Source organism: Protopterus annectens, chromosome 17.part0 (assembly GCF_019279795.1).
Source record: "Protopterus annectens isolate FY-2018-M chromosome 17.part0, PAN1.0, whole genome shotgun sequence".
Classification (NCBI taxonomy): domain Eukaryota; kingdom Metazoa; phylum Chordata; order Ceratodontiformes; family Protopteridae; genus Protopterus; species Protopterus annectens.
Window position 1 is genome coordinate 708,830,129 of NC_056751.1, and position 24,854 is coordinate 708,854,982.

Below are 24,854 nucleotides of genomic sequence, written 5' to 3' on the forward strand. Positions count from 1 at the left end.
ATGAGGCTCAGTTACTAACAGGACTGGAGGAGATGAGTTAAAATGATGTATAAACATTCTACAAAAAAGTTCCCAGGAATTGATGGTATTCCTATGGAAGTTTTGAAGCTAGGAGGAAAGAAAGTGATAACGATTAAAAGGTTTAGTTTAAAAATATTTTAAAAGGAGAAGCACCAACATCCTGGAAGAAAGCTGTGGTGGCTCTGAAACCTAAAGATGGTAAAGACCCATGTTATCCACCTTTATATAAGCCTGTATCTATTATAAACCATGATTATAAAGTGTTTATGTCTATAAGGGCTAAAAGAATGGCAAAGGTGATGCCAACATTGATAGATATGGATTCATTTGGCTTTGTGAAGTGGGGGGGGGGGCAAATATTTGTGGGTCTTGATGCACAGAAAGCATTTGACAGAGTAAGCTGAGATTTTATGAGTAAGGCAGTGGAAATGTTTGCATTCCCTGATAAAATTATAAGATTGAGCAAGAGATGTGAACATTAACATGGGTGGAGGTTCCTCTGTGATAAGTTCTCTTTGGGCAAAGGAACCAGGCATGGGTGTCCTCTTTCCCCTTTGTTATTTGTGTTATATTTAGAACCATTGGCAAAAAAAAAAAAAAAATAGGGACTCAGAAATTTAATGATATAATTGGTATGGTAGCAGTTAAGAAAAACTGGCTTCATTTGCAGATGATGATATTTTATACCCAGTAAAACCAGAAAAGGACATTTAGAGACAGTTTCATGCCTTTTTGGGATACAGAATTAATGAAGATAAAACAAAGACAATAGCTGTAAAGTATGCACCCACTCACAAATTACTTCAGCAATACTCATATTTATGGGACTTGATAAAATGAAGTACTTAGAAGTATGGATTAAAAAGGATGCTGTTGTGGCAGTTAAGGATATTTGGGAAGAGACTAAGCAAAAGATAATGCTAAAACTGAAAAACTGGAGACTGAGTTTTATTGATATGGATAGCAAGATACAAGAAGTGAAAATGTTTTTAGTCCCTTTAGTTTTATGCACAGGTCAAGCATGTTTTTATCAACCAGAGGAGAAGTTGTGGATAGCAATTAATAAAGTGTTAAATGATTTTACCTGGGAGGGGAGGAGAGCAAGAGTCAAGTGGGATAAGCTGATCCTTCCAATATTACAATGTGGTTTGAGTTACCTGATTTGAAGGGGTAATTTCAGAGCTACATAGTTAAGGCTCCTGTACACAGCACAAGCAGAAAGTTATAATTCAAAGTGGAAACAGATGATGCTTAAAAAGGGTAGCTCACGAAACAAGGAGAGACTGAGATTTTGGATGCAGATCCTTAAGGTGAGTACAAATAACCAAAAAGAATATTACATTTATAAAGAAGCTGAAAATATTCTAAGAACTAAGCCAACACAGGGATGGAGAAAGGAGATTTTGATGCTAGGGATGATTGCAATTAGGAGTACAGTGGATAGGCAAGAGGGGCTGGAATTTAATGGAGGAAACTGACAAAGGAACCAAGGTATTGAGAGCAAATAATTAGAGAGAGAAAGGTATTAGAAGGGGAAGAGGCCAAGAATTCATTTGGCCTGCAAGTTAGAGATTGACTTCCCTGTCATGGATTGATATCAGAGTACAGGCAAAGAGAAAGAAATAGGGAGATCCTAAGTGAAAGACCAGCACTGGTAAAGTTTTAGTGGAATCTAGAACAGAAGCTGCTATTAAAAAAAGGATAATTAGTAGGGCATATAAAATATTGCATGATAAGTACAGGAATCAATCAGTGGAGGTTAGAAGGGATTGAGAAGAGAGATTGGATAAGTAATTCACAAAGACACAGTGGGATAATATATGTATGGCTCCCAAATATGCAGGAAAATCTAGAATATTTAGGATCTTAACTTGAAAGAGTTAGCATAACTATTTTTATACCCCAAGCAGACTCAAAAAATGTTTTTCCTTAAGTGAATTGCAAATGTTGAAGATATGATGGGGAAGAAAGAGCCAATATAGAACATATTTTTGGGAGTCCAAAAGTAAATGGTCCACTCAACAATTCAAAAGTAACAAAAAATGCAACTCGTGAGACCAATGCGCATTCTAGGGCTAAAAATTATTTAATAAAATAGAATATAAAAATAATAAAAGTTGGTGAGCACTTTCACAACATAAACAGTTGCTTCATCAGACCAATTCAATGTTATACTTTAGTGAAACATTTAAGTAAGACAATGTCACCAATCATAGGAGGAATAACAAAGCACTGCAACCAATCATATTACACATCTACTATCCATCTGATGACCATTCAGATTTCCCTAGATGTAACAATAAGACTAATCAGAGAAAACTTAAAATAAAACATTACCACCAATGATAGGTGGCTTAATGTAACATTTTAACCAATCACGCTACACATTTGTTAACCATTCAGTGGCCTAAAACATATAATACAGTCACTCAGATTCCACTTAGTGTTGTATTATAACCAATTGTATAGGTTCCCTACAATTAATTTTCTACCAATCATGAATACAAGGGAAAAACAATTTAACCAATTATGTTGCAAAGTTACTAACCAAATTACAGTCATTCAGGCTTTACTTAATGTGGACTTTAGACAATCATGTTCCACAACTGAAAACATATAATATAGTGGCCAAACTAATCAAACAATTCAAATTAAAATAATTTAGTTAATAACAATTGCATATCAGCTAGCCTTTGGCTTCCCCTCACAATAAACACTCCCTTCTAACATATTTTCATACTGTTCAAGAAATATGTGTAATCAATACTAAACATTTAAAACTCATCTTAGCTAGAATCTTAACCAGGCCTCTTACATAAAAGGTAAAAATTCTACCACTGGACCACTTCTACAAAGTTGTATTTTAATATTGCAGCCTCCTAGCTTTTAAAAATGATTTCAAAGGGACCTTATCATACAAACTCTTACCCCTGTCTGCTCTAAGTTTAATAATCCATTGTGCCTCAGCACTTTCAGTTCTATTTCAAATATCTACTTGTCTAATATTCACTTTGATAACCTCTAAAGCATTAAACTTAAAAAAGTGATTGTCAAGAATATGTTTAGACAATGCAATAGTAGGAGAATGAATCTTTATCTGATACAAGTGTTTTCTGATACGATCTTTCAACGGTCTGTCCTTTTTACCAATGTAAAGTGACCCACATACCTGGCAGGTAGCAAGATAAACTACATGATGGGTGTGACAACTCACCGGTACTCTGAAATTATATACTTGACCATTATCAGGGTGCACAAATACGTTAGCTGTAGATACAAACCGACAGTAACTGCAGGCATTGCAGGGAGTAGTACCCGGTTCCATACCAGCAAGACCAATATTGGCAGTATCTTTGGGGGTAACATAGCATGCTCTTGATATTCCTTTTATTTTTATATGGAAAACTGTGGATCTCTCCAATCACATTCTTAAGTGTTGAATCAGTCATTAATATTGACCAGTGTTACTTATTAATTTCAGTGATGCTATGTACATTACTAGTATAAAAAAGGAGATCTTAACATTGCCATTCAAATTTTGCTTCCTAGTAATGCTATCGTCATCACAATCTTGTGAAGAAAACTATGGTTTTGCTCTATCCAGACATAAAAGTGAAATCTGACTCATATTATCATTCATTTTGGAGCTTCTATAACCCCCTTTTCCAAATTTATACTCAAATTGCAAATCTCATTATTAAATTTATTATCACAGGCATTCAATCTGGAGACCCTCATCCCCTGCCCTTTAATTATATTCTGAAAGATATACCCATGGTGCATACTCCTTCTATGCAAATAAGTGTTCCTATGACAGGGCTTACTATAAATTCCAGTAGTTATACACCCAACATCTAATCTAGTAATCAAAGTATCCAAAAAACTAACTTCGTGGGGAGAGTAAGTTAATGAAAACTTCAAAAAAGAGGTTGATCCATCTAAAAACTCATAAAAACTTTTCAGATTATTCTCACTACCTCCCTATATAATTTAGAGGTCATAGACAAAACATCAGTAATATAAAATACAGCCAAGAAAATCATGACCATTTAGGATAAATTCCACCTCTCCCTCTGTCATAACCATATTGGTATAACTGTTGGCACTAAAAGTGCCCATAACCACGCCATCATTCTATAGGTAATATCAGCCATCAAAAACAAACACATAATTCTAGAGTATGATCTCCATGAATAAACACAGTAGATCAATAAGTCTTCCATTATACAGACCAAACTTTATGAGAAAATGTTTTGATAACCTCAACACCATGTTGGTTTGGTATTTTAGTGAATAAGGATTGTAGGTCCAAAGTAGCCAACAAAAAAAGTAAATCTGTAGGATAATGCACTGTAAAGTCAAAAAAATCTTGTAAAATATATTTAGAGTCTTTCAGTTTATACATATTCTTATCTAAAATTGGATTTAGATGTCCCTTGACAAATATAGAAACAGGCTCAGCACACCAATTCCTGCCAGCCACTATAGGGCGGAAGGGAGGAGTAAATGCATTCTTATGAATTTTTGCTAGCCAGTAATAATGGGCACCAGTGGTTCACCTACCTTTAAAAAGTTAAACCAATCAGGGGTGATCATCCCATTCAACAAACAATCACTCAAAGTTGAAAAAATTCTATTCTTCATACTTATAATATCATTTAAATCTATTCTAGTATATGTTCTTGTGTCAGCTAGCATTGTATTCATCAACTCAAAATAAGTCCTATCCATAATATCAGTAAGGGCCATCTTTGTTAGCAGGTCTGATAACAATATTGGTATCATTTTCTAATGAGCATATGGACCGTCTTTCTTTTACAGTCTGTGTTTAAATATACTATAAAAATAATTTCCACATAACTTCCCAAAGGCATCAAGTAAAGGATAGTTAATAGGAACAACTAGAGTAGTTTTTTAAAAGGTTGGATAGTGGTCTCAGGTGCATTATTATTGTACATAAGCTTTAAAGGCACACTTCTTAAAAACATTTTTAAGTCAATGATGGTATCTGTCAATTCTGCTCTTTGTGCAGGAATAAAGGACAACCCTTTCTCCAGCACAGAAATGTCATCAGTGGTAAGTGTTCTAGATGAAATGTTCCATATTAATGAAGCTCCTTCTGTGTCCACATCTTTTTCAAAGTCTGATTGCCATCTGTATCCATTTGGTTCTTCCTTTTTGTTCTGCCTCTGCTGTGTGAGTGACTTTATTTATTTATTTTATTTTACATTTGTTGACCGGGATAGTCCGACTGGATACATGTCCATTTTCAGCGGAGGCCCGGGGAGAAAAGCTCCACAAGGAATGATACAATATAGTTACAAAAGAGTGAAATAGTAGTGCAATAAAAAATAGCAGAAAGGAGAAATAGGAAAATACAAAATTACAAAATTACATACAATTTAGTTGCTATAACCTAACAGTTTAATTAGGATTCTTAGTGCAATTATTACAGTAGTACAATAGAAAAAAATGAAACAGAAATTAAAAAGTAGTTCCAGTGGTGAGCAGATAGTAGGCAACTGGATTAAGTATCCCCTCTGAAGTTGCCCTATGGAGTAAGTGAAGTATCTGTTTGACTGAGGGAATTTAATCTGGATGTATGCATGGGCAGAGCCATTTCGCCTTAAGATATTGTTTTAGAGTTTTTTTAAATTGATCAAGGGAGGAAATTAGCCTAAGGTTGTTGGGGAGGGCATTCCATAACTTTCCAGTGGTGTTAGCAAAGAGAGCTTCACCACCCATATTGTTGGATTTGGTGGTGTGGACAAGGTGTCTATTAGAGGAGCGAAGGCAGCTAAGATTGGAGTAAGGAATAATTATTGTACTCAGTGCCGGGGTTTTTTGGGTTGTTTTAGGATTTTAAATGCTTCTGTGAGTTGGTTCAACTTGAGAAGATTAGGTAGTTCTAGCCAGTCTAGTTTTTTCAGATTAAGGCAGTGATGTGTTCTAAATGGGGATCCAGTTACAAATCTAGCTATGTGGTTATAAGAGGTACAGAGTTTGTTCAATTCACATTTGTTTAGGTAAGAAAGAACAGGAGAGGCATATAGGAGAGTAGAAAGAAGGTGAGTACGGGCTATGGCTAGTTTGGCAAAAGGGGTGAGAAAGTTCTTTATTCTGTATAAGGATCCAAGTGTCTTATTTACAGTCTTAATAGTTTGATTGATATGCAAGTCAAATCTAAGTTTGTTGTCAATGACAACTCCTAGTAGTTTTGTATAGGGGTCAGGTGAGATGATGGTACCATTATTGGATTGAATGGTGAGATGTGTGGGAGGAGGGGTAGGAGTGGGGAAAAGGAGAAGCAATTTGGTTTTGTTTGGGTTTAGGATGAGTTTACGCTCTGCAAGCCATTTCTCGATTGTAGTAAAGCAGAGTTGGGTGGCTTCTTGTAACTTGGATACAGAGGCATCAGAACATATAAGGGTTGAGTCATCTGCATATTGGATACATGTGGCTTCAGGGATAACTGAGTGTAATTCATTTATGAAGACTGAAAAAAGAAGGGGTCCCAGAATAGAGCCTTGGGGGACACCTATGGTATTAGGTAACAGGTGTGAAAGCTTATTATGCCACTGGACAGCTTGTTGTCTTCCAGAGAGGTAAGCATGGAACCAATTAAGGGCTGAGCAATCTAGGTAAAGGGATTCCAATGTGTTGAGAAGTAATTGGTGGTTTACCATGTCAAAGGCCTTTGACAGGTCCAGAAAGAGGGCAGAGGATATTTTTTTATTGTTCCGGTTTTGGTTAATTGTATCGGTAAAGGAGAGTAGAGCTGTTGTCGTACTATGGTGAGGTCTGAAACCATGCTGGGAGTTGGTCAACAGATTGTTATGGGTAAGATAATGAATAAGTTGTTTATGTACACATCTTTCCATAATTTTGGCTAGCGGTGACAGTATAGCTATTGGTCTGTAATTTGATAATTCTGTGGAGGCACCACCTTTATGGAGTGGAATGACATAAGATATTTTCCATATAGAGGGGATTGTGGCCTCGGTTATGGCTCTATTGATTAGAATAGATATAGGGTAGGCTATAACATCTGCAGCTATTTGCAGGTATTCAGCTGGTAGTAGGTCTGCAGAGAGGGTAGTTGCTTTTAGTTTCTTCAATAAGGCTCTGATAAAGGATGTAGGGATGGGCTGGAAGGTAAAATAGGGAAGTGATTTTACTGCAGTGTTTTTAAGAGAGGAGGAGGGGGGTAGTTGGTTGGCTAAAGACTGAATCGTCTCGGTAAAGAAGGAATTGAAATTATTTGCTATTTCTTCTGGGTTTTTGCCAATGAGTGTCCCAGGGGTAGGTGTTGTTGATTTGCCAGAATGGAGAAGGTTATTTAAACCTGCCCAGAATTTCTGGGGGTTATTTTGGTGTTTATTTTGTAGGTGACAAAAGTAGTTTTTTTGTCCAGGGTGATGGCTTTTTTCGTCTCATTTCTCAGCTGTTGGAATTTGATACGGTCTATGGGTACCTTAGTAGTTCGCCATTTATCCCATGCCTTGTTTCTAAGTTTGATTTTGGTTTTGGACTCTCTTGTTAACCAGGGTGCTATCCGTACCTTTTGACCTTCACTCACTGTTGGTTTATTGGCAAAGGAAAATTTGATGATGCTGACTCATGTGGAATGTTGATACCCTTAATTGTTGGTCTGACATCACACATTGCAGGGGACATCCTGGGCACATATCCAGAGGTACCAGCTTTAATGGCACCACTCTGAACCTTCAGAGTCGACAGTAGCATGGTTTATGTTATTCACATTATTCAAATTATTGTTACTGTTACTATCACTATCAAGAGACTGTTGAACACCAACCTCATTATTGGACATGTTGCTGACAACACTGTTTAAAGGAGGCTTGGAGAACTTAGATATACATTATTGTGATGAAAGCTCAGCACCACCACATGTATCCAAACCCTCCAAGTCTTGGTTCAAGTTTCTGGGCCAAGCAAACACATGTCCACTCTTAAACTTTGTCACATCTCTTTCCAGTTTCTTCCTTTTTTATTGCAAAATTCATCTTTCATAGATCATAACAGTATCTAGTAACTCATTTAATTTCACATCAACCACATCTCCTGGAAATTGTTCAAACAGTACATTCTGCTGTTCTATTATATAATCTCTAAGGGTGTCTTTCTCAGGTTTAAAGTGCTCAAGTAATAGTTTTATATTATCAAAGCCCACCTCAAGGTTTATTTGTTGCCAATCTGCCAACAAATTGGGGTAATGTTCGCCTTAAGTAGGCATCTTGAACACACTTAGGCATCTAGGGACCACACGGAACTGCAAACCAGCTTCAAAGTGTTGCCACTATCCAACCTTTTAAAAAACCTAGTCTATCTGTTCCTATTAACTATCCTTTATTTGATGCCTTTGGGAAGTTATGTGAAAATTATTTTTATAGTCTATTTGATCACAGACAAAAGAAAAAAAAATTTAATAACTTAACTGTAAATGAAAGACAGGCCATACGCTCATTAGAAAATAATACCAATATTGTTATCAGACCTACTGACTCAATGAATATGATGTTAGCTGACACAAGCAAGTATACTAGAATAGATTTAAGTGATATTAAAGCAGGAATAATAGACTGTTTTTAAACTTTGAGTGATTGTTTATTGAATAGGATGATCACCCTTGACTGGTTTAACTTTTTAAAGGTAGATGAACCACTGGTGCCCTTTACTGAAGGGCTACCGAAAATTCTAAGAATGCACATACTCCTCCCTTCCACCTTGTAGTAGCTGGCTGGAATTGGTGTACTGAGCCTGTTTCAATATTTGTTGAGGGACATCTATGTCCAATTTTAGATAAGAATGTATATATACTGAAAGACTCTAAACAATTTTTTTACAAGACCCTTTTGACTTTACATTGCATTATCCCACAAATTTACCTTTTTGGATGGTTATGTTGGATGTACAATCCTTATTCACTAAAATATCGAACCAACATGGTGTTGAGGCTATCAAACATTGTCTTACAAAGTTTAATGTGTATGATGAAAGATTTATTGACCTACTGTGTTTATTCATGGAGATCATACTTGAGAGTTATGTGTTTGTTTTTGATGGCTGATATTACCTATAGAATTATGGTGTGGCTATGGGCTCTTCTAGTGCTAACAGTTATGCCAGTAAGGTAATGGCAGAGTGGGAGGAGGAGTACTTATTATTAATGCCCACCCCTCCAGGCATGTATAAAGGTCAGTTCCCTGTGCTGTCTCCTATTAACCTGGTGAAATTGGGCATCCTGAGGCAATGTAGTAACTGCCTAATGTACACTGACAACCCTCTCCTCTTACCTCCCAACACTCAGACTTGCGAGAGATGCACTTATATATCCATACTAGAAGCCACGCTTTCTCCAGCCAAGACTGGAATAGCTGGTCAAGAGGAGAAGGTCAACACTTGCACCACACCACATGGAACACATAGCCCTCCAGAACACACACCAGCACTGCCTTCACAAAAAAACACAAACCACACACCCACCTTCAGGCTCTCAGTAAAAATCTACCCAAACAGCAGAGACTTCCAAGGCAGAAACACACTCGACCACCACAACACAATACTAATCACGGGGCACATAATTCTCCTAAACAGTGTGCCACTCACTGAAAGCCACTAAGGCAAAACAGCATGCCCAGCACACTAGTCATAGGTGACTTGATAGTGAGACACACTGATGTCCCACTCACTAGGTTGAATAAGGAGAAAGTAACAGTTAGCTGCCTGTCAGGTCCCAGGATCTGCCACATAACGCACGCACTCAGGTCCCTTAACAACAGGTACAAATATGACTCTGTCATTGTACATGTGGGTGCGAATGACTTGAGATGTACCTCCTTGGACTACATGAAAAGATACATGGAGGAGCTCTTGGATAATGTAGCCCAGATTTCAACAACTGGCTAAGTTTCTGATGTCATTCTAAGGGGATCCAGTATCTGTCTGCCTGGGATGACATGATTGACAAACCTCGATGCTTTGCCAGAGCTGGCCTGCATTTGTCACCCCTGGGCTTCTGGATACTGGCCAAGGCTCTTGCCACCCCTATAGTACCTTTTTGGCGGTGCTCCAAAGACCAAATTACCACCGTAACAGCTACAAACAAATGCAATTTGAGGGTCATGCTGCTCAACGCTAGAAGTCTAAATCTTAAAATGCACTCGAAGTACTCCTCAAAATGGAGAACATCGACATTTGTGCTGTAACAGAGACCTGGTTCAAGGCAGCAGAAAGCACCCCTGCACTACCAGGCTATAACTCATTCCACACCTTTCAACCCTAGAACTTGGAGCGAAGCTCCAAAGGCAGTGGTGTTTCCATATTCATTAAGGATGTGCACACCTCCAGACCGGTAGCCCAACATAACGCATCAGAGATACTTCAGGTGCAGCTAACATTGAGTAAGACAGAGATTCAGGTTGTAGCCTGTTATAGGTCCCCAACCATGTCCCAAGACTCACACTCCACTTTCCTAAGCATCCTGGAGAATATTAGGATCCAACCTAACACTCTCATACTGGGCAACTTCAACTACCCCCATTAACTGGGAAAATTACTCATGTACCAATACACTTGCCCAACATTTCCTGGAATTCATTAATTCCAGTACCTTGGACCAGCTTGTTCTTACCCCCACTAGAGGCAGAAGCATCCCTGACCTGGTCATTACTGACATGGGTGACCGTTGTTCTACACCAATAGTCAACTCCTCCCTGGCTAGATCCGACCACAAACTAATCACCTTGGAAATACACATTCCTCCCACCCCTCCCCTGCAAAGGTAACCACCATGAAAAACTTCTCCAAAGCAAACTTTGGGGTCCTAAAAACAGAGGTGGCTAACTTCACGGCACCCATGCAAATGGGGAATAGTTGCATGACTGCCGAATCATACACCAATGCACTGTACGAACATGTACACAAATGCATGGATCTCACCATACCCAATAGAACCAAGACACTCTCCTCAAAAAAAGGAAGCCAATCTGGTGGTCCCCTGCCATAAACCAACTCTACAGCAGAAGGAGGAAACTGATGCGGAATAAGGTGAAGTCCAAGACTGGAAAAACTCCCTGATCAGCCTCAAGAAAAAGTTGAGATCCCTCATCAAATCCTCTAAAGCTAGCTATGAAAACAGAATTGCAGCAGATAGTAAAAACAACCACAAGGCCTTTTACAGTTATATAAAGAATCTCCACTGCAGTACCCAGATTTTCTCTGAGCTGCTGCACAATGGTACCTCCTATACCGAGCCAACAGATATTGCCAATATACTGGCTGACAGATTCATTGCCAACTTTGCCCCCCCCCCAAAGGACTAATAACAATACCAGTAGATTGCCAGGCACCCAATATTACTGCTGCACAGGTAGAAACAGCCTTGTCAAAGGCCAAGAATACAGTTTCTATGGGACCTGACAATATCCCTGGCTGTGTTCTACATGAACTACAGAGTGAACTGGCACCTCACCTGTGTGCCCTGTTCAATCACAGCCTCACCTCAGGCTTTGTCCCTACCAAATGGTGCACTGCTACAGTCACCCCTCTTTACAAAGGAGGAGTAACTACAGACCCTGGGAACTATCACTCCATTAGCCTGACAAGTCTGATACACAAAGCTATGGAACACATCCTCAAGGACCTAATAAACAAGGATATAGGGAATCTCCAAACTCTGGATCCCACACAGTTTGGTTTTGTGAAGGGTAGATCATGCCTGCTCATTTTGGTCGACTTCTTTGAGTCAGTCACCAGAGCTGTGGATGAAGGCAAGGTGGTTCATACAGCTTACCTTGATCTGGCCAAGGCCTTTGATACCATTCCCCACTCAGGAATCATAGAAAAATTCACTAAGCTAGGCATCAACCCCTATATCACTAGATGGGTTGCAAACTGGCTCACAGATAGAACCCACAGTGTGAAAGTAGCTGACTCCAAGTCAGACTGCCCACCAGTCATGAGTGGAGTCCCACAGGGATTGGTCCTGGGTCCTCTCCTGTTTGGTATCTACTTCTCAGAAGTCCAGGCCAACACAAAGGGAATTTGGCTGACAAAGTTCGCAGATGATTGCAAGTTGGGAGCCATTATTAACTCCACAAGTGATGTTGACATCCTACAGAAAGGCCTCACTGAGACCAACGACTGGTGTCAGAACCATGGCCTTAAGCTCAATGCCAAAAAATGTGTCGTCATCCCCCTTGGGAAGAACCCAGTTCCCATGAATTACCACATCACTGGTAGTCCACTGAACACAGAAAGCATTACACAAGATCTGGGAACACAGGTTGACAGCAACCTCTCTTTTGACCTCCACATTGCCACTGTGGTCAGAAAGTCCTTCTATGTGGCACATCTCATTACCAAGGGTTTTGCATCCAGGGAGAAAGAGGTCATTGTCGCCCTCTACTCTTCTCTCATTAGGCCAGTCATCGAGTACAATGCTCCATTTGGCATGTACCTCAGTAGACACCTGCAACAACTGGAGAGGCTGCAAAAGTACATCACAATGAGGATCCTAGGCCTTAAACACTTATCCTATATGGACAGACTCAAAAAGCTTCAACTATTCTCTGTCTCATATCGCCTACTTGGAGGCAATCTCTGCTTGACTTACAAAGCCATGTCTGACCCAGCTCTGTTAGAAATGCTACATATAAAGAAATCCCAATCCCTCCGCACCACATGCTCCAGAGACCTCAACCTCATGGTTCCTTATTACATGTCTGAAGACGCAAATGTTTGAATGCGTCTTTACTAAACTTATAAAAGCAAAAATTTAAAATGGTGAAGGGGCATATAAGCGATTTCTTTCCCTGGGAAAGAAATCACTTGCCTGCCTCTGTTACTTTGATGTTTTCCCCTCTGCAGTGTGATCTCAGAGTTGGTATATTTAGTTAGGGGGTGTGGGGGGGGCACAGCCCCCCATATTGGGGTGTGTGGGGGCAAAGCCCCCCCATTTTGTTTAGTTTGTAGTGATGTGTTTTTGTTATTGGGCTAAGTGATTTCTTTCCCAGGGAAAGAAATCACTTATATGCCCTTCATTGTTTTGCATTTTTGCTCTTGTCAGTTCAGTAAAGACGCATTCGAAATTTTGCATCTTCGACGATATAATAGGGTCCCAACCTCATTACCACAATCAACAGAACATGCTGGAGGGATAGGTTCTTAATCTCGAGACTGCCCATGCTATGGAATAGACTTCCCATACATGTCAAACAGAGCATTTCACTGGCCCCCTTCAAGAGAAATCTTGATGAATGGCTGGGAAATAGAAAATTCACCCCGGAGATCACACCAGTGGCTCTACTCGACAGAGGCACTGGGAACTAAGGTCGGGTGGCAGAATATTTTATTTATTATTTATTTTATTTTATTTTATTTTACATTTGTTAACCGGGAGAGTCCGACTGGATACATGTCCATTTTCAGCGGAGGCCCGGGGAGAAAAGCTCCAAGTACATAACAGACATATGAACATTGTTAATGCAAAAAAGGAAGATAGTTGAGTTCTAAATACAATATAAAGATACATCACATCTTGGGAAAAAAATAACAGCAGCATATAAAAAAAAAACATAGGTCAGTTACAAAGGCAAGGCGCCTTGTTAAAAAGCGATTAAGGATAGTGAGGTAAGAGAAGGGTAAATGATAGTGGTTAATCAGGTTTGGAACAGGGACATTGCCAGAGAGTATTGAGATGGGGTTTAAGCTTTTTTTTGAATTGTAGGAGTGAGGGTTCTGAGGTGAGCATGGTCGGTAGGGAGTTTCACATTTTACCTACAAAGTTTGAGAATAGAGAATCCCCAGCAGAATTATTGGCTTTAGTAGTTTGAGCTAAGATCTTATTGGAGGAGCGTAAAGATTGCAGGTTAATATAGGGGTGAATGATGTTTTTCAGAGCTGGTGTTTTCTCTGGGTGATACAGTATCTGGTGAGCCGTTTTGAGTTGGTTGAAATGGAGTTGGCTGGAAAACTCTAACCACCCTAGTTGCTTCAAGTTAGTGCAGTGGTGCGTTCTAAAGGTGGAATTTGTGGCAAATCTAGCTATGTGATTGTAACAAGAAGCAAGTTTGTTAAGGGTTGTCTTGTTTAGGTTTGTAAAGAGGGGGGAGGCATAGAAACGAGTTGATAGTAGGTGTGTGCTGGCAATTGTAATTTTAGCGTGAGGAGTGAGAAAGTGTTTTACTTTATAGAGAGAGCCAAGCTTTTTATTGACGGTTTTGATGGTAAGATTGAAATGGGTGTCAAATTTAAGGGAGTTATCAATGGTAACACCTAATAGCTTTGTGTGAGCTTCTGGTGATATAGTGATTCCATTGGAGGATGTAATAGAGAAGGTGGGGGGAAGAGTCTTGTTAGTGGGTGAGAAAGTAAGTAGTTTTGTTTTGTTGGGGTTGAGAACTAGTTGTCGACTTGAGAACCATTTTTCTATTAGGTTGAAGGTGTCTTGGGTTGAAGCAGTGAGGTCTGCCAGGTTGGAGGCAGTGCTGATGATAGTCGAATCATCTGCATATTGAATGCATGTGGCATGGGGGGTGATTGTGGGCAGGTCATTAACAAAGATGGTGAAGAGAAGAGGGCCAAGAATAGATCCTTGGGGAATAGGTAGGCATGTAGATAATTTGTCCTGCCATAGAACAGCCTGTTGCCTATTGGACAGGTAGGATTGGAACCATTTCAGCGTGGAATTGCTGAGTGATAGTTTTTTTAATGTATGGAGGAGTTGAATGTGGTTCACCATATCAAAGGCCTTGGAGAGGTCTAAGAAAAGAGCAGATGATAGTTTATTATTGTTTCTGAAGTTATTGATGGTATTAGAAAAGGATAGTAGGGCTGATGTGGTACTGTGATTTGGCCTGAAGCCATGTTGGGAGTTAGCTAGAATTTTATTTTTGGTGAGGTGTTCCATCAGTTGTTTGTGGACACACTTTTCCATAATTTTGGCCAGGGGTGAGAGTATAGCTATAGGTCTGTAGTTGGTTAGCTGTAGTGAGCTACCACCTTTATGGAGAGGAATAATGTGGGACATTTTCCATATGGAGGGGGATGAAGGCTTCTGACAAGGTACGGTTTATGATTATGGAGACGGGATAGGAAATGGCCTCAGCTGCTTTTTGCAGAAACTCAGCTGGGAGAAGGTCAGCTGCTAGCTTAGTGGGTTTTAGTTTTTTAAGAAGAGATGTTATAAAGGATATGGGTACTGGATCGAAGGTAAATAGATGATCTGATGTAGTTGTAGTATTCTGCTGGCATGGGTAGTGGAGTGGGCTGGTTGTTTGTTTGAATTGTGTGGCCAGGGATTGTATAGTTTCTGTGAAGAAACTATTGAATGTGTTAGCAATGTTTACAGGGCACTGTTGTTTGCAAGTTGTTGGATTGGGGGTGGTTGCCTGGCCTGGGTGCAGGAGCTTGTTTAAGCCTGCCCAGAATTTTTGTGGATTATTAAGGTGTTTGTGTTGGAGGTGGAGGAAGAAGTTTTTTTTATCATTTAAGATCATTCTTTTAGTTTCATTTCTAAGTTGACGGAAGGTTTGGTGGGAGTGTGGGTCTTTAGAGGTACGCCATGTGACCCACATCTTGTTTCTAGATAGGATTTTGGATTTTGTTTCCTTAGAGAGCCATGGTGCGGTTTTGGTTTTAGTTCTAATGGACCGTATTGGAGCATGGGAATCTAGAATCTTGAGGAAGGTGGTGTTGAAGTAGATAACTGCCTCTTCAAGAGGAAGAGACTTGAGTATTGTCCAGTTGTGGGCTTTAAGTTCAGTTTGAAAAATGGAGGCATTGAATTTATTATTATTCCTGATTTTTTTTATGGTTGTAAGAAGGGGGGTGATTTTCTTGAATTTGATAACATAGGTGAGTAAGTGATCACTCATGTCCTCTGGGTGAGTACCTGCTGAGTACTGGTCAGGATCTTTATTAGTAAGGATCCAGTCCAGGATGCTGTCTTTGTTTTGGGGTTTACCTAGTCTGGTAGGAGTGGATATGAGCTGAGAAAAGCCATGTAGATTTATGCTGCTAGATGGGGAGCTAGATGAGAAGGAATTCCAATCGATGTTGAAGTCACCTAACACTATGGATTCCTGGGGGTGAGTTTGAGTTAACCAGTGGAGAAAGTCCTCTAAGGTTTTGTTATTATTGTTGCCTGGGGGGATGTAAATACATGCTATATTTATGCTTTTATGTTTGTTTGGTTGAAGTTTTACAAGTAGAATTTCCGCATTGTTTGTTAGGAGGGGTTGTGGAGAGGCAAGGGAGATTTGTAATGTATTTTTGTAGAGTATGGCTACACCGCCACCTTTACGAGTTATTCGGTCTGCTCTTAGTATATCATACCCTGGTGGGATTATCTGTGTGTCTTTCGTACTTGGTTTAAGCCAGGTTTCTGTGAGACATAGTAGGTCTGGGGAACAAGTAGCTAAAAGGGCATGTAGGTTGTGAATCTTATTGTTTACACTTCTGATGTTTAGATGACAGGTCAGAAGAGAGTTAAAGGGTCTAGAGTTTAGATTGAGAAGTGGAGGGAGGATAGGGTGGAATTACAATTGAGTGGAGGGAAGGGCCAGGGTTGGGGTGGATATCACCATCTGTGGCTAGTCTGTGATTCAGAGTGGTAATGAATTTGAGGGCTTTGAGTAGAAGTTTGTAGTAATGTTTATCATTTGGCCTAATATTGGTAGGTTTGATAATTACATAGCGTTCGAGTTCTAACAAGGTGGGTGAGTAGGGAGTTGAGTCATGGCCTCTGTTGTTAATTATGGGTGAGGGGTTGGTTTGGTAGCCTGGGTGGTGGAAGCCTATGTAAGACCAGGTTTCATATAGGGTAGCTAGGTAAGGGACAAGTAGGAGGGGAAAAAGAGTTAGTATGATAAGCTTCCTGGGTGGTGTCATATTCCGTTTGCCTGTTTAGAATGCCAGGGTAATGCTATGAGCTAGGCTTGTAAAGGCTCCAGGGCCATTACCCTAGTACACACCTATGAACAAACCAATCAAACAGCTAATCCACTGTTCTGCATTGAACAAGGTTGGCTGTGCTACACAGTTTTTGACTGGCTCATATTCTGCAATTACAGCCAATCACCATCGTGGTATATGAACCAATCAAATAACTGTTCCTAAGGATGGGAGCTAATGAGAGCTCCCAAGTATGTGACCATTCATGTACCAGGAATGGTTGTGGAAAACTGCGTTTAAAGAGGGGGAGAAAAAATAAAATAGTAGCAAAACAGTACCAAAGTAAATAACTGCGATGCTAACAATTAAAAGGGATCCTTTTAACTGCTAGTATTGCAGTTATTGACGTTGGTCCTGTTTTGCTTCTATTTATTTTTTCCCTCTCTTTAAATGCATACCTCTCAACTTCCTAGAATAAGAAATCTGGACAACACCAATAGCCAAACATAATGTGGTGATAAAGCCACAAAAATAGGGACAATTTTTACATATCGCTCTTATAATCTTAGCAAGTTGCTAGAATAACAAGTTTTGTGTTATCATACATGATCTGAAGGATATGATGTCTGAAACTCAAATTTCTGTCATTATCTTATTATTTCATTCCTCTATGATTTGCCAGAAAACTACAAATTTTATGAGGAACAGACCAAAAATATGAGGCAACAATTTGGGCATTCTGCAAAATTCTGGGCAGTCGAGAGGTATGACAAGGGTGAATGTGTATGTGTGTGTGTGTGTGTGTGTGTGTGTCTGCGTGTATAGTTTGATTGAAAGGCCACGGTCATGGTCAAGGCACACTTAGGGTGTCCACGTTTTGACTGTTTGTCACACATTGCTATGGTCTGTGTTCCACATTGGCCTCTTAGCAGGTTGAGACCTATGGACACTAGAGTTTTTGTGGAAAATTATTATTCACTGTATAGCCCGCAGAAGAGAAGCAAGTTTATTCCTGCAAGTAGGAGGCAGGTGTGAGATTTAAGCTGCTATATAAAACTGTTTTGAATATTTTTTCCTGGAGTACCAAACACATTGTTGGTTGCAAAACTGGCTAATGAGGGCATTAAAAAAAAAGTTTACCCCGCGAAGAGTGAGCCAGCAAGCGGAATTGGACTTTGCATATCATTCAAATGACAACAGCAAAGCCCAAAGAGAGAACTTGCCAGTAAAACATTTTCCATTGTTCCAAAGGAAATTGATTGAGCAACAAAAAAATGCCCAGAAGGTGACTAGAAATATCAAGAGTATCTTGGACGACTCAGAGACTGGTGATTGCTGGTCAAAATGATATGGAAAAAGATGAGCAATAATGTAAAAGTAGGAAATAAAGAACTGATTATAAAGTATAATTTCCATAAGAAGCAATTTGGATCCAAAAACTTTGCTTCTGCAAGAAATGGCTAAAAGACTGGAAGGCTGTTGACCGTGCTAAAGTGGAGGGAGAACTTTAAGGCATAGTTTCTACTGTGCCGTTAATGTTTATTGAAGGGTGACCAAATTAATCACTGTTGTATTTTAATGTGAAACTTCAAGTCTCATGGTAGAAAAATGAAATAAGAGTTTTCCATACTGCACAACTAACTTTCCTCTTTCTTGTCCGCATGGTAGTATGCAAGCCAGTTAAAGACACAGTGTAATTAAAATAAACAATGTTTTGGACGAGGCAGTTGCTATACTATAGATACTAGGATAGTAGTAGTGGATTAAAAATTCCCCCTGACTGTGGTAATTCTATAATGCAGAGAAATCTGTGATTTAAGCCAGACTTTGTCTCTTGTTTCTTGTTCCTGCCCATATAGCCTGGGGCGCTATTGTTGGACTCTTACATTCCTTCAAGCCTAGTAAAGCAGGCAGTAAAGGACAAGATCTAGCAGCTATGTGACCACCATTCCTCTCAAATGCATTTTATTACAAGGAATGTTTTTTCATCCTGAGTCTTAAAAATGTAATGTCCCACACTGTTGCATATAGAAAGAGTCTGTGACTTAATTTACCTATTTGTTCCATACTGTGGGAGGTAGTGTTGCACATTTTCAAAGATGGAAGGTTGAGAACTATAGTGACCACTGCTAGTGGCTAGTTTGGCATATTTAAATACCCTTAACTCTATCTGCATTAGCCTGTGAACTCCCAGCCAAAACAGGGTTTACAGTGCCAGCTGATCAATGCATTTACATGCCAACCCAGATTACAGTACAATGCATGATTTAGCAAGACTACAGAGCTCATCTGAAGGGGATCTCTACTACATCAACTACTGGGTACCACTACAGGATGCCTCAATACAGAGGCCAGAGCTGCCTCCCTCCCCAAGGATGGGCAATCCTTTCATCACCATGTCTATCTCCACCAGTACCTGGTCCTGCTAACAAAATCTGGGTCACAAAAATCATAGTTAGGGCTACATTTCTTTGTCCCACTTAACTGACTGTGATATAAACAAAACTTATTACAGCTCCTGCTGCAGTCCTGGTAAAATTTATAGTAGGAAAATTTACAAGAGATAACCCAAAGTATTATGGACTGCACTCTTCTTTTAAACTATGCCCAGCTGATACTAAATCCAAAAACACAACTAATGCTATTCCACCCAACTAAGACTAACAAGCCCACCTTTTCTATACTCTCAGCAAAAAAGACCCTCATCACCCCAGTCTCAGAGGCCAAACTACTAGGTCTTAAAATTGACCAGCAACCTAAATACAATAACATATATCCCTAACTGTCTCCAAAGTCCACAAAAGCTAGGATGCCTCTATCGTAACAAAAAGTTCCTAACCTCCGAGTCCAGAACTGCCACAGCCAAAACTCCTCTCTTATAAACATTGCTCTATGCATCCCAAGTGCTAACAAATCTGATTAAAATCGACCTGAACAAACTTTCCACATGCTACAACAAAATAGCTAGGTTCGCAACCAATGCTAAATCATGCTGTCACCACTGCCAATCCCTACATAAGCTACACTGACTAGAATTTCCAAACTTACTATGTTGCTACCAGCTCAATCTAACACACCAAATACTATACCTTCTTCTTCTTTTGGCTGCTCCCGTTAGGGGTCGCCACAGCAGATCAACTGTCTCCATTTCCTCCTGTCCTCTGCATCTTGCTCTGTCACACCAACCACCTGCATGTCCTCTCTCACACATCCATAAACTTTATCTTAGGCCTTACCCTTTTCCTGTTACCTGGCAGCTTCATCCTTAGCAACGACCGTCACCAGCACTGTTAGCCAACAGGGTGCTGATGGAAATTGGGCTATTGTTGGCCGAAGGAGAAGAAGATGGGGAAGGCATGCCCAAAGGCAGGAAGAGATGAGGAAGGTTAGGAGTGTAGTAGTGAGGGTAGGACCTTAAATGTTGGCAGTATGAATAGTATAGGGAGAGAGCTAGCTGATATGATGGAGAGAAGGAAGGTTGATATATTGTGTGTGCAAGAGACCAGATGGAAGGGGAGTAAGGCCAGGTGTATAGGAGGTGGGTTCAAATTATTCTATCATGGTGTGGATAGGATGAGAAATGAGGTAAGGGTGATCCTGAATGAACAGTATGCCAAAAGTGTTTTGGAGGTGAAAAGACTGTTGGATAGAGTGAAATTTATTAAGCTGGAAATTGATGGTGTAATGATGAATGTTGTTAGTGCATACGCTGCACAAGTTGGGTGTGCGATGGATGTGAAAGAAAGATTTTGGAGTGAGTTGGATGAAGTGGTGGTGAGTATAACCAAGGGTGAGAGATTGGTGATTGGAGAGGATTTCAGTGGGTATGTTGGTAAAGGGAACAGAGGGGATGAGGAGGCGATGGATAGGTATGGTGTTAAGGAGAGGAATACAGAAGGTCAGATGGTAGTGGATTTTGCAAAAAGGAAGGACATGGCTGTGGTGAATATATATTTTAAGAAGAGCTAAGAGCATAGGATGACATACAAGAGTGGAGGAAGATGCACACAGGTGGATTATATCCTATGCAGAAGGGCCAGTCTGAAGGAGATTGGAGACTGTAAAGTGGTGACAGGGGAAAGTGTAGTTAGGCAGCATAGAATGGTGGTCTGTAGGATGATGTTGGTGATCAAGAAGGGGAGGAAGAGTGTGAGAGCAGTGCCAAGAATCAAATGGTGTAAGTTGAAAAAGGGTGATTGTGAGTTCAGGGAATAGTTAAGACAGGCATTGGGGGGCAGTGAAGAATTACCGAATAGCTGGGTAACTACAGCAGAACTGGTAAGGGAGACAGCTAGAAAGGTGCTTGTTGTGACATCTGGATAGAGAAAGGAGGACAAGGAGACCTGGTGGTGGAATGAAGAAGTACAGGAGAGTATACAGAGAAAGAGGTTGGCGAAGAAGAAGTGGGATTGTCAGAGAGATAAAGAAAGTAGGCAAGAGTATAAGGAGATGAGGTACATGGCAAAGAGAGAGGTGGCGAAGGCCAAGGATAAGGCGTATAGAGAGTTGTATGAAAGGTTGGATACTAAGGAGAGAGAAAAGGACCTGTACCGATTGGCTAGACAGAGGGACCAAGCTAGTAAAGATGTGCAGCAAGTAAGGGTGATAAAGGATAATGAGGGAAATGTACTCACAAGTGAGGAGAGTGTGTTGAGCAGATGGAATGAGTACTTTGAGGGGCTGATGAATGAAGAGAATGAGAGAGAGAGAGAAGGCTGGATGATGTGGGGATAGTGAATCAGAAAGTCAAACAGATTAGCAAGGAGGAAGTAAGGACAGCTATGGAGAGGATGAAGAGTGCAAAGGCTGTCGGTCCAGATGGCATACCAGTGGAAGCATGGAGGTGCATAGGAGAAATGGCAGTGGAGTTTTTAACCAGATTGTTTAATGAAATCTTGGAAAGTCAGAGGATGATTGAGGAGTAGAGAAAAGTGTTTTGGTACCTATTTTTAAGAGTAAGGGTGATGTGTAGAACTGTAGTAACTACAGGGGGATAAAACTGATCAGTCACAGCTTGAAGTTATGGGAAAGAGTAGTGGAAGCTAGGCTAAGAAGGGAGGTGATGATTAGTGATCATGGTTTCATGCTGGGAAAGAGCACTACAGATGTGATGTTTGCTATGAGAGTATTGATAGAGAAATATAGAGAAGGTCAGAAGGAGTTGCATTGTGTCTTTGTGGACTTAGAGAAAGCATATGACAGGGTGCCCAGAGAGGAGTTGTGGTATTGCATGAGGAAGTCAGGAGTGGCAGAGAAATATGTAAGAGTGGTACAGGATATGTACAAGGGTAGTGTGACAGTGGTGAGGTCTGTGGTGGGAGTGACAGATGCATTTAAGGTGGAGGTGGGATTACATCAAGGATCAGCTCTGAGCCCTTTCTTATTTGCAATGGTGATGGACAGGTTGCCAGACGAGATCAGACAGGAAGCCCCATAGACTATGATGTTTACAGATGACATTGTGATCTGTTGTGAGAGTAGGGACCAGGTTGAAGTGACCCTGGAGAGGTGGAGATATGCTCTAGAGAGGAGAGGAATGAAGGTCAGCAGGACTAAGACAGAATATATATGTGTGTGTGAATGAGAGAGAGGATAGAGGAATGGTGAGGATGCAGGGAGTATAGATGGCAAAGGTGGATGAGTTTAAGTACTTGGGATTAACAGTTCAGAGTAATGGTGAGAGGTGAAGAAGAGAGTACAGTCAGGGTGGAATGGCTGGAGAATAGTGTCAGGAGTGATATGTGACAGACGGGTACCAGTAAAAGTGAAAGGGAAGGACTACAAGAGGGCATTGAGACCAGCTATGTTATCTGGGTTGGAGATGGTGGCACTGACAAAAAGGCAGGAGTCACAGCTAGACGTGGCAGAGTTAAAGATGTTAAAATTTGCACTGGGTTTGATGAGGACAGACAGGATTAGGAATCAGTATATTAGAGGGTCAGCTCAGGTTGGATGGCTTGGAGAGAAATCCAGAGAGGTGAAATTGCGTTGGTTTGGACATGTGCTGAGGAGGGATGCTGGGTATATTGGGAAAAGGATGCTAAGGATGGAGATGCCGGGTAAGAGGAAAAGAGGAAGACCTAAGATAAGGTTAATGGATGTGGTGAGAGAGGACATGCAGGTGGTTGGTGTGACAGAGCAAGATGCAGAGGACAGGAAGAAATGGAAATAGATGATCTGCTGTGGTGACCCCTAATGGGAACAGCTGAAAGAGAAGAAGAAGAAGACTGTAATGTCCCTTCCTGGTTTTGTCATCTATTAAATAATACCATCTGCAAATAGAACCAGCTTTTCCTGACTACCATACCAATTATATCCTTGAATTTTGAGTCCCTTAAATTCTTTGCCAATGGTTCCTAATATAATGCAAACAGCAAAGGGGAAAGTGGACAACCCTGCCTAGTTTCTGTCCTCAAGCATAATTAGTGAGGACCCCACCCACTTTAATTTTCTCCTCTGATCCCTCATATATACTCTTAATCAATCTTATAATTGTATCAGGGAAAGCAAATGCTTCCATTGCCCTGCTCATTAAGTCCCAGTCTACTCTGTCAAATGCTTTCTCTGTATCAAGACCAACCAATATCAATGGTCTTTTCTTACATTCTGCTTCCCTCTGGATCATCAGAGTTCTGTTAATATTGTCAAATGTTTGCCTCCCCTCCACAAAACCATACTGATCCATATCTATCAATTTTGGTATCACTTTTGCCATTTGTTTAGCCATTATAGGCATAAACACTTTATGATTATGATTAAGTATTGAAATGGGCCTGTATGAAGCTGGATCCGATGGATCTTTACCATCTTTAGATATTACTGTTACCACTGCTTTCTTCCAAGATGCTGCTACTTTTCCTCTTAAAATACTGTTAAACAAAACCTTCCAGATCTTTATCAGTTTTCTCTCCTAGTTTCCAAACTTCCACAGGAATATCACCTATTCATGTGGAGTTTCTTGTAGATTGGTTATACATAGCCATTTTTATCTCATCTCTTCCTATCCTAATTGTTAGTAATTGAGTCTCATCTACCGCTAACCTTGGCATATTTAATTCTTCCATAAACATTTTCATTTGTACCTTTTCTTGATTTCCATATGTCTCTACTTTATACAGACTTTCATAAAATGTCTGAAATATTTCTAATACTTCTACAGGATCTCTTGTTGTCTTTCATGTTATAGGTTCCCTAGGCTTGGTGACTGGCCTTTCCTCTTTCTGTTGCCTGTGTTGTTGTGCTAAAAGTTTTTGTGCGCTAGAATTATTATCAAAAAACAGTTGCTTAACAGCAATCTTTCTAAACTTATGCATATTATCAAGATAATCCCTTATTTTCTGTTTAGGATTCTGCAGTTGCTCCTTTTCTGAGAAATCCCCCCAATTTTGCAATACTTTAACATTTGTCAGTCCCTCTAAATAATCCTTGTTACTTCTTAACCATATCTCCTTTCCTTTATTTCCACCCTAGTTTTAAACTCCACTTTAATTTTATCCCACTCCCTAACTATATTTTCAGAAGAAATTTCTATCTTCTCTAGTAGCTCCTGAATTAATTTCAAAACCCCTTCCTTAAATTCCTCTCTTTTCGACTGATAGGTGAAAAACCACCAGTGTCTCATTTTTATTTTGATACCTTGCGTTTTTATTTTAGTGATTATTGGCACATGATCTCAAATAGTTATTGGGTGCATACTATTTCTAGTCCTTCAATTAAATGGACACATTCCTGTGAGATATAAATTCTATCTAGCCTAGCCCAATTTTTGTATCTTGGAGAATAATATGTAAATTCACTCCAAACTCCTAGTATTAAATGCACATCTTCCATGCCAAATATTTTCATAAATTTCTTCAAAAAATCTACCCTCCTTTGTTATATTTTCCCTTCTAGGCCCCCCAGACACATATTCACTG